Here is an 11138-nt window from a genome sequence, read left to right as displayed (position 1 = left end):
AATGAACACATCATTCATGCAATATCAGCATCTATGTTAGATTTTTAAACATAAACTGGAAATTTGTTTCTTAATGTGTTCTGTTTCTAGTCAGAGCTCTATTTTTCAAATATCACAGCAGTGTTCAATAAGAACCAAAACAGCAAACAGTAGAGGCTCTTGTGGAGCCTTATTTGTTGTCTGTGGAGAGTGGATCAGATACTGTATAGACAACATATGCCTAAAGAAAGGGGAAAAGTAATTGTATACATTTCTCTAAACTGCCTAAATAAGTAACTGGTTTAAGCAGCTGAAGGTGATCCTCTAATGATTTCATCCCTTTCTTAATAACTTATTTTAACAAGAGGAAAAAGAAGTATTTCATCGATCCCTGTGGGGAAGTTGATCCTCTGCATTTGACACATCCTATACAAACACACTAGGAGCAGTGGGCAGCCGCAGTGCAATGCCTGGGGACCAACTTCAGTTCTTTTGCTAGTGATGATGATAGTTTGGTGGTGGGAGGAAACTGGATCATCTGGCAGAAACCACACAAACATGGGGAGAACATGCAAACTCCACACAGAAAGCACCTGGGACGGCCAAGGTTCAAACCCAGGACCTTCTTGCTGTGAGGCAACAGTGCTAACCACTGAGCCACTGTGCTGCTGTTGAAAGCCTTGGTTACTCGTCAATAGCAGATAAATAAATGCTATGTCCTAAAATGTTCCCTCCTCAGGTCCTCCTCAAATTGTCAATAACTAGTTGAGAAGGAGGGATCCTCAGCCATCCCCAGTGCTGCTGATGGATATGCTCACACCTCCAAGAGGTAAACAGCATTGATTCTGTCCCACTATCACCTCTAATTTGCTTCCAGTCTCTGCACAATAAGCTCCTTTATGACTAATCACACCCATTTACAGGACTGATACAAGGCATTTTTTATTTTCAGAAGAGTGCCTAAAGCTCTCAGACAGATTGTGTCAGTATTGAAATGTTTCTGGGCTGTCACATCTCACCACTTCCTTAGCCCTAATGTCATCGATTAGACCAGCTATAGAGCTATAACATGCTCCTCTACAGAGCACTTTTAAAGTAACATTTCAGGCCCAGTTGAACCCTACTTCCCCTGGCCCATTAAATGAAAAACTGGACCTCAAGTGGATCTCTGAGTCTGGTCCATCCCTGAGCTTACAGGCGCGTTAATGACAGAAATTGTACATGTCAGTACTACCAGAGAGCCCAAGGATTAAATAATGTGCATGTAATATTGAGATCTGAGGTCTTGGCCTTGATGTGCTAAGAACATTTGCAATACCACTTTAATGGCAAAAGGGAAGGGCTGAATCTTAGACTCTTGCCTTAGAGGACATGTCAGGCCTTTCATGGGAACCATTTTTTAATTGCAACCAAAAATGTCTATTAGTGAAGTCTCCCTTAGGCAGATATTATATCCATTATAGAGGTCAAACTGTTGAGTTGGAATACATCATTGGAAAGGTTTTATCAATCTATTATTTATTATTATTTTATTTATTGTTAAGCTGTGAAATTCATCACTAAATTAAAATACGTGATAAAGGTTGAAGCATTTTAAAGCATTTTAATCCAAATATTGTGCAAATCATTTATCATTTACATTTTGACAGCTTTGTCAAACCCATTCCCAAACACAGTATGAAACACTAATAATTATTTGCAGGATTCCTTGTAAAATGTTGGCAGTTATGCCGTATGTGCTTACTATTAATGTATTAACAGTTTCCCATTGATCTGTTTACACTGCATCATATCCATTATGCTTACAGCCACCATATCTGAATGGTGTTTCATCAAATGTGCCTCAGAAAAGCAGGCTTACTGTGGAAAGCCTGGTTTATTTCTAGTTTATTTATTTGACTTTGAAACACAGGGAGAGACATCAAGCACAGATCACATGAATTCACAATGAAGAAAATGTAATATGTAAAGACAAAAAAGTGATGTTTGCAGCCACAGAACAGCACATATTAAATATATAATATAGAATGTAAAATATTTTTGATAAATGAACAAAACCACTGCAATAAACAACTTTTGGCAGCACGTTGTAGCTCAGCACTGAGCTCAGACTCACTGAACTCCTCCCTTAGCTCTGATGCAGGACTTTGCTTGTAATCATGACTTTGTGGGCTCAAGTCTCACTTGATTAATGTGAACTTAATATATAATAAGTGCTGAAAATTAACATATAGACAACTTTGAAGTATTAAATAGGACCCCAATGAGGTCATTTATTTTATAACAAGAAAATAAGATAATTTTGCTATTCAGTTTGTACAAGTGATATTACAGCCTGTACATGGTGGAGATACTGTTTAAACACCCTCAGAAAGGCTGTCTGACCTTTCTGTATTTTTAATATGTATATGTCTGTCTTTTTTTTTAAATAAAATAAAACTACAGACTGAAAAAAGATATCAGCTTAGATTTTAAGTATATGCAATAGGTGCAGCCCATGTCAAAATCTGACATTAAATATAAACTGACTTCATGGAACAGTTTAGCTGTAAATTGAGAAAGTTTGTGATGTGGCCGCTGTCTTGGAAACGGACATCGAGGACATCGAGGGTAGGGACTCACATGCACTAACATGCACCTACGGTTAGACCAGCCACCAAAACAAAGAACAGAGAAGGTCAGATAACGACACACACAGAGGGACTGAGACTTCATTCACTGCTCAGGTTGTCATTACTCCAGTATATCTTTACATAACAAATAGTTGTTTACTGACATCCAGTAAGGCTTAATGTCATTTATTGCACCCTTTAAACTGAATTTACTGAAAATAAGCCTGATTAACTAGAATAAGTCTGATTTAACTGGTCATTTCTGTTAAATGCCTTTATGTTACTTTAAGACTGACATTTAGCAGTTCTTCTTGATCTCTGCAATTCTCACTCTCTGCAGACTTGTGCTTAAATCCAGATAGGCAGTTTTGGTTTATTACCAAAACTAAATTTGTCAATATATTTAACATTATAAACACTGAACAGTACACCAAATGTTAGTAAATTCCATGAATTCAATTTGAATTCTTACTTAGATCTTGTTATTACACCCATTTATGTGGACTGACTGGAACACACAAGATGGCATTAGCCCCAACAGTGGTAGCAGATGGCCCATGGGGCATGCTTGCCAGATTTAAGACTTATAAAGAACTGACACACACAAATAAATTTGGACAGTGTTGCTTTAACATCTGAGAACACTATTTAACTCATCCCATCTCAGGAAGTTTTCACACTTCACACTTCATTAACCTCTAGGGCACAGATTCCCTGGGAAGTCAAGGAAGGAAAATGCTTGTCTTTTTCATATAAATCACCACCAAGCGGTAAGCCCCCAATGACAACATTTACATGCACACAGTATTCCAGATAATAGCTGATATTCCAGTTAAGGTGTGATTCGGTAAATGCTGTTTATATATCTCGATCGCAAATATCCATGTATACATGCATAAACAAAATATTCCAAACACTACTCTGAAAACCAAACTTGCACTAATCGGAAAAAAACAACAATAATTGTGATAAGGTTTACTTGTCTCAGCATCCCAAATTAAATTGACATACGCCCGCTACCAAAGTAAGCTTATTCATACATATATGTGCCAACCCATGAACAGAATAACATGAGTATCTCAATTAATGTCATGTTGAATCTATGGCTCAATAACGTCTGTTTTCATTAATATGTTTACTCAAAACAAACATGTCTTGTATGTTTTTGATCTTTCACTCCAAGGATTTAATAAAACTACTACAAAAACACTTTGTAAGATTCATACCATACCTATCATAATGATATTCAAGTAAGGTTATATTTAGGTGTTTTGCAGTTTGTTATTTCACAAGTGCTTTAAAAACAAAGAAAGTTTAATGACTTTTTATGAGGTGATAATTAAGAGACAAGATCAGAGTTCCAGCCACAAAAGGTTAAGATATTTAATAAAGCAAAATAACCAGAAGATACGGTGTTAAATGCTGGGTCATGTTTTGTGATACAGATTCATTATTGGTCAAAATAATAAATGAAAATACTTAAAAATAACCAAAATAAATTGATTTCCAGCAACAACTGCAAGCAAGATTTCCACTGGACAGTGACATTTTTCATACAAGGGCTATAAGTTGAAACCACGATATTAATGATAATATTTTTCTTATATTGATTTACAGTACATGGTTAATGTATGTTAAATTACATGTTAAATAATCAAATTGATGAAGTCAACTACTGTATGTTCCACTGTTAAGCTTTGATCTATGTTAATTTATTTATTGTTATTTATTATAATTTTATATTTAGTTATGAGGATATCCAGGCTTTGGTGGATGAATGCCGCCTTTTACACTATATTGTGAAAAAGAACATTGATACTGGATGATTCTGCAAAAGATCATGTTCAGTGACAATATTCTTTTACCATCTACTGCCAATGTTTTGAAAATATTTTCTTTCTACAATATCAATGCATGTGAACTACAGTATGTACCAGTATGCATTAGGTTTGCAATGGACAACCCTCAATCTCAGCTTGTGGAGTGAAGAAGCTTTCTTTTGTTATCATCCTATTAAAACTGGCAAAACTGAGAACAAAAACGTGTAGCACGCAATGTCACAATATGATAGCAATGAGAAAATGACTTGCTTTCTGTGGTTGGGCAGAGAAAGATATTTTGGTCAAACTACTATTTCCAAGGTTAAGAATGAACTTTCACACACAGATTGTTGTATGGTTTTTGTTCACATTGATGTTTCTTTCAGTTTACCATTGAAGACAGTTTTAAACCCCCTGATACCAAGAACACCACCATTTGAGTATCAAAATAATCCAACAAAAATCAATGAGCTCTACCTACCAGGTCCCGGTGTCTCTGTCTTTGTTGTCCCAGCTCGAGGTGCTGCGCTGCAGACTGACCTAGCTACTGGCTAGGCAGCACCACAATCACTGTCTCTTTTTGTTCCATTTCCTTGGTGATGGCTCATCCAAATTTATTTAACTCAGGACAAATTTTAAGCTTCAGTTGGAGAGCTGGTACAATTTGACATCAGATTTTGTCACAGATACATACAAGCAAGCCAAACATTTGTATCCTATCAGAATGCACCTTAAAAGAGAACAGCTTGCTAAACTTTGACCAACTGTGTTGATACTTCAGACAGCTTCATTTTCAAACTTTTCTACCCACTTGTAGTCGATATAATGGTTTCTGAGCATCTATCTAATTCAACCATCTGCTACCAGTCTTGTGCTGCTCTGAGAAGTCCACATGGAACTCTGATCTGGAGCTTTATCTTTGTCCCTTCTTTCTAGGATCACATCAGTGTCTTGCCTTGGATGATGCTCTGTGGGCCTTTGGGATGTGGTTATTGACCAAAAGATAGTTTCACTCTCCCAAAGCTTTCAGGCAACAGCTGAGGATGTTCTGCAGGGTTCCTCTTCTGAGGCACAGGCAATCCGGTAGTGATTCACATTGATCCAGCAAGAAAAAAAAATTATAGGCTTATTTAACTGCAGTATGAAAACCTACTCTGGGACCGCAAGCACTGAGGTGGCCTGGTTGCGCTAATATGCCCACTGCTACAAGTAGCAACTATCCTGCTTGGACAGATGAATGGCATAGGCAGAAAACCACTTCTCCTTTCTCAACAACAGGAATCAGGATCCTGCTTGGGTATGGTAGATTGTGGGGTTTCACTAGAAGTTAAAGAAGTAGGTTATTGAATCTGAAAATATGTGCAGAATATCCTGTGTGAATATATACATATAATGTATACATCTAAATCAGGAGCAAGCACAAAAGACATCTCTTAGGAAATAAATGTATGAAGGTTTGAACATCCATCTGCAGGCAGCAATTCAAGGAATATAGAATTAGGAACCCATTTTTGTCAGGAAACAAGGCTAATTTATCACTGTTAACCATAATTTGTTGAGCAAGGCTTTGCTCTATAGATATACAGTACCAGTCAAAAGTTTGGACACACTTTCTCATTATGCTAAATGTGTCCAAACTTTTGACTGGTACTGTAAGTCTTTACCCTAATCTTGCTCCAAACATGTCTGGAAACACTACCCTTGTGGAAGGTAGAAACCCTGGCTGGCAAATCTTAGCCACTGTTCATCACATAGAGGTTATGGTCAGTCACTCCTCTATTTGTACCAAACCCTTAAGCACCAAGGCTGCTAAATGGATTCTTCTCATTTGTGGTTCTACAATGCTGGAGTGAGCTACCCAGCCCTATATGGTCTGCTGACTTCCTTGGTGCATTCAAGAAATGCCTAAAAAACTCAGCTCTTCCATGAACACCTCAACATTTGACCCTCTTAACCTTAACCTTTTTTGACTGTTGCACTTCTTTCTTGTTACTTATGGTATTTCTTATACACTTGTCTACTTCCTGTTGTTTCTTACTTTATATATTAAAATTAAGAAAATGTTTAAAAAATCAAACCGTCTGTCTAGCATTCTTTCTCATTGTACGTGGTCAGCTTCTTGAGAGTTTGTACCATGGCTCTTTCAGAGTCACCGTCCTCTAACGATTGATTGTCTTGCCTGACTTATAAGTCACTTTGGATAAAAGCATCTGCCTAATGACAAAATGTAAATGTAAATGTATTGCCTGGAGTTTTCTGTCAGTGTCACACTTCCCTCCTGGTTTAAGAATTGCTTTCTTGTCCTCATTAAACTAAAGCCACTCCTAACTGGCAGCCTTGCTTTGGCTTAGCCAGTGGCACATGGAGGGTCTGGTGACTATGTGCTGCCTCATGATGTAGAAAGTCTTATGATGTGTTGTTTCTGTGATGCTTTGCAAGTCACAGGTTTCTAGCGATCCGCAACCTTGCCACTTAAAAATGTCATCCAAATGTATATAATGCAACATTAATGCCATTCCAGGAAGTAGGGTTGTGGAGGTTGGAGAGGTGGATGGACATACAAAATGCTTGCATTTGCAGCATTTGTGTCCCGGCTCAGCATTTAACCATGATGACAATGAGAGATTTGCCTAAATTTAACCATTGCTTGACCATGCTTTAGTAACATGAACAGATAATGTAAGACAAAGAACAAACAACAGTGACAGTGAATATTTTTAAGTTATTTTCTGCATGAATGTATGCTGACAGTGAACATTGTTGGAAATGTCCAATGTTAGCATTTTATCTAATATTTGGCTGTATTTTGTTTCTCTCTTAAAGCATATTTTGGAACAGCTGCATTTGAACATTAAGAGAACTTGATCCATCCACTGGTAGTTCCCACTGTACCTACCTGTTCCTCTTGTAATCCCTTTTGACATATCATTACTAATGTGAGGAAAGAAGCCAAACTATGGCATGTACCAACAAATTTAAAAAAATGTAATGTAGTATTTGGACTGACAGGGCATACTGATGTTTTATAATGGATTATATTCAAACTGAATAGGCCAGCCAAGGCTCCAAATATGTCTATTTAAATTGTTAAATTGTTTTGAACACAGAGAAGGTGATTATTGGTATGTATAGAGATATATGTAGAAAAATATATTTATAGCTATATTGCAATACAACATCTTGTAATTTGAATCAGTATCAACATTTTATACATAAATGAAAAACGTTATTATTCACATAACTAATGTGTGAACAGCATTATGGTTTTGAAATAATGTAAACCTTTATGGCAATACCATTTCTGTTCATTTCTAATTAAAATAGCGTAGACCTGTAGCACTAATGCTATTGTTTTCTCTTAGGAAGACCATATCATGCCATTCAAAGGGAATTAATCTGTATGCTGTGAGCTAATGCTTATTACGCTGGACAAAAGTGAGCAGCCTAGTTAGTTTATGAAAGTTACGGTGGCTTAAATTGTTTCTGTTTCCTCGGCCCATTTGGTGCTGCTCATTTTTGTCTGGCGGCTGGCTGGAAGATGTGTGAATATCCATTCATCAACACCAGTACAGCACAGTAACTCATACCATTGAATGTTCAAAACCTAAACTATGCCTTTAAGCTACAGCCTACAATGGGAATACCACTGTACATGACTCACCTCTGGACTCACCATGTGCAGAATTACATTTCAAAGTGGGCTTATGTATTTGGTTTACTTTTGTATTCATTACATAGATCTGAGAAAAAATGAGAAAAGTGCTGTTGAAATGTTCCTCAAAGTCACGGATTGCTGAACTACATTTATATGGTCTGCCAAGGCTTTGTGATGCCTTTGAATGGACAAATGGACAGTGTATTAGTATGTGGTTGCTCTAATACATCCCATCACAACAAACACCGTGAAACATAATGGCTTCAGCTTGACCTTTTGGAAGAAAGAAGCTCTCAAGTAGAAATAAACCTTTTTGAGTATACTCAAAGACAACGAGGTGTCAGTTAATTTGCTTTAAAACTAATGTGCAAACATGTCTGCTAGTTGCCGAGACATTTATTCTACACATTACCTGCTTTTTCTAATATTTTCTTTGTCACACTATGAATTGTTAGGTTGTGTAATCCAAAAAGCACAATACGACTTCACATTAGATAATGAGGCCAGACAGATAGCAACAGGTGTGACCGTTTTGAAAAGACTCCTGTCACCTCTCTACATCATTATCAAAGGATGCAATTGCTCTTATTATGAAGAGGAGTCTCATATCTAATCCTTCCCTACAGCTATTCCGAGACAATATGGAGCCAGCATAATGCAGAAATGTGCAATATTTAATGAGAAAGATATTTTTTTAAAAGGAAGAGGGAAATTGTGTGTTATTGCACTAAGGAATGCAGAACGTGACTGTGCCATTGCGCGTCTCCTTGTGTAACTTCTCAGTAAAAAGATCATTTTAACTGTTTGATTGGTCGCTGAGAGACATATTACTTTATATTTTTTCATATGTATTGTTCTGGCAGTGGTTCTAAAACTTTTATATTAAAGTTTCTGTTTTGTACTCTATGCCAATCCCTTTATAATGTGGGATAAACAAAACATACTGTATGTTAAACAAGAAAAATGGTGTGATATAACTACTAACAACGGGTATCTGCCTCTCAAGCAAGTTTGGATGTTTGCACTTTTGCAAATGTTACTCCCTATAATTATACAGAATGTGTTGTTTGAAGTGAATAATTTTTATTTCTTTCTACAGTGAGATGCACTGCTCTGTGTGGTTAATAATTCCAGGCTTCATGTTCTGAATGTTAAATGCCCTTTTTTTGCTATATGAAGTGATATTTATTCCTAGTACTTTTTTGTGGAAGGTAATATAGATGCATTATTTATCAGAAAGCTGAGCTGTACTGTCATGACAATTGGCATTGTATGTCACTGTAGCATTAACTCTGATACAAAGAAAAATACTCTTCTACCCTTAACCCCTCAGCTATAGGCAGAACAACACTTCATAAAGAAGAATCATGCTTTTCTTTAAATAAAAAAATAAAAATCCACTGTCTAGCCATGTAATTTTAAAGAATATCTATTTCAAATTATTTTCATAAGTCTTGGAGATATATATTTACCCAGTACACAAAGATCAGGCTTTACTTTAAAAAATAAAAATACCAGAGGAGTTATGATGTTTGGTGGCAGCAGTAGAAGTGACATTTAGAGTCTAGTTTTATTCACTTTTACAAGTAAAATATGGCTTTAATATTGTGAATTTAGCTGTGGTGTGGGACAAGAGTTTTTTCAGGACAAAAAGTCAGACTGTAAGTCAAAGTGCATGTGGTTAAATGGGTCTCAGGGTCATTATAATCTTATGTAGCCCTTACACATTTTATTTAATCTTAAAAAAACGCCTCAATTTGAGTTATGTTGTTTTCGCAGTAACATCTCACAAAAAAACCCTGATGTGCGAATGTTAAAGTGTTATGAACTAAATTTTGATTAGGGGGGGATTTTTCGCGAAATATCCCGAGATAACTAAAATTATTTTAAGGATCGTCCAGAAATCAATGCAGATGGTAATTTCAGGCTTATCCCAGGTATGCACAGGAAAGATAAGAATGATTAAATCCACCGGCGCATTAATGAGTATGAGATGTAAAATAATCCTAAAAGGCATGGCAGAGTTGCTGCAGGAGAAGCCAAATGTCAAGTGCCATTTTATTTTATGGAGGATCCTTTTAAAAGGGACACGGTTCTTTCTTATCCAAACTGAGCCTTCAGAGCCTAAGATCTCATGCAGCAACACAAAGCGCACAAGAAGAGCCTGTACAGACAGGCGGATTTGTGGCGAGAACACAGGTTGTCCATTTGAGTTGATTTGAGCATGAAACTTATAAAATCCTTCCCTGTCACAGTTATTATAAAATTCATTAATTTATAGGCTATCATGAGAGGTGTGTGGGTCGAGCAATAGTGCAATAGCTCTCATTGATACTCTACATGATAACCAAAGAGAAAATATTCATTTTTATGTTATGTAAAGTGTTACATAAAGTTAGGAAATCTAAAATTCAACACGCAAAATAATACAAGTTCTGCATAAAACAGTAAATGGCACAAATCTACATTTATTTTAGTCAGCCGGCGCAGTTAAAGGAGATCAATTTGTGTCATATCTGACTTAATTTGCTTGAGTATGATGTGGGAAAATAAACCGACGGGATTTCTGTGATGGAAGCTGGTATAAAAACATTTGGTTAGTCATTTGGCTTGGAAATGAGAGGCTTATTTCTGAAGACGCTGATTTAGGCTGCAGCTCGAATGTTACAAATGAGACTCTTAATATCCTGGCCATAATTAATTGTGCAAATTTGTTTCTATTAAATAAAACTAACACATACTGAGAAAACTCTATTAGCCTTAATTAAGCTTGATATCCTAATTTAGGAAATGTGTGGTTGAAAACAAGCCGTTTTGGTAGATTTTTTTCTCTGTCTTTCTCCGATAGTGAAAAGCCTACCAGCTTTCTGCCTTTGGGCTGCTTTTCCTCCTTTGAGAGTTGGAAATGAGAAATGGAAATGGAAATACCAGGAGGTGCTAAATTAGCTGCCTGATCTGCACTTATTGCCGCATACAGGCCCCTATTACTTTGCCAATCTGTGCCTCTCTTTTAGCATTCCAGGCATGGAGAAGCTTCGAGATAGCAGATTTATCAAATGGGAAAATGAATGC

The sequence above is a fragment of the Thunnus maccoyii genome, chromosome 18 (genome assembly GCF_910596095.1).
Source record: "Thunnus maccoyii chromosome 18, fThuMac1.1, whole genome shotgun sequence".
NCBI lineage: Eukaryota > Metazoa > Chordata > Actinopteri > Scombriformes > Scombridae > Thunnus > Thunnus maccoyii.
Note: the sequence above shows the minus strand (reverse complement) of the source record.